Raw genomic sequence first — 930 nt, 5'->3', positions numbered from 1 at the left:
TAAAAAAAACGTATAATTCTTCGAAAAATTATCATGCGTATCGCCATGTGGAAAATCCATATTTAAAAAAGAACACCAAAGACATGCATGGGTAGCATTTTAGTATTGAAAATATCAGTCTTCCGAACTGTCAAGATCTAAGCCAAAATTACGTAATAAAAGTACCTGTGTGTTTGGGGTTTAAGATGCATGGGGTTTCCCCAAGAACACAGAGTTCATCCCGTGATCTGAAACAAAATGTATCATATGGTCGTGTAATGATTTTGCTCAGTATTGATATACGAATATGAAATATTTTTTATTCACATTATCAATAGTAACCACATTTCAGTCCTGTAATGGGATTTATTAACGGCTCATGCTTTTTTCATAAATGTCCCGGTTATTGATCGAGAAATTAGTACTCCTAAATCAATCTCTTCAATGTTTACCTTAACAGAGGGGACCTTAATGAACTTAAAGCACAGGTACACCCCCAACAAAAAGTTGATTCGAATAAAAAGAGAAAAAGCAAACGAGCATTACACTGAAAATGTCATCCAAATCGGATGTAGAATAAGAGAGAATTATGACATTTTTAAATTTTGGCTTAATTTCACAATGCAGTGGTTGATGCACAGCTTGGTCTGTCTGCAAATTTGGGAACCGATGACGTCACTCACTATTTCTTTTGTATTTTATTATCTGAAATATTCTAATTTTCTCCCCGTTGTCTTGTGGATCATAGTTTAATTCCTCCCGGACCATGTGGAATTACCATTGTTTAAGTATTTTATGGTTGAGTCTAGTTGGACCTTATTGTTAAATCTGTAAATTCAAACAATGAATAAAAGAAATAGTGAGGGACATCATAGACACGACTCTCTCATTGCATGTCACTAAATTGTGCATATTACTGTTTTGTGGGAAAAAAATTAGCGAAACTTTAAA

The sequence above is a fragment of the Lytechinus variegatus genome, chromosome 11, assembly GCF_018143015.1.
Source record: "Lytechinus variegatus isolate NC3 chromosome 11, Lvar_3.0, whole genome shotgun sequence".
Lineage (NCBI taxonomy): Eukaryota > Metazoa > Echinodermata > Echinoidea > Temnopleuroida > Toxopneustidae > Lytechinus > Lytechinus variegatus.
Note: the sequence above shows the minus strand (reverse complement) of the source record.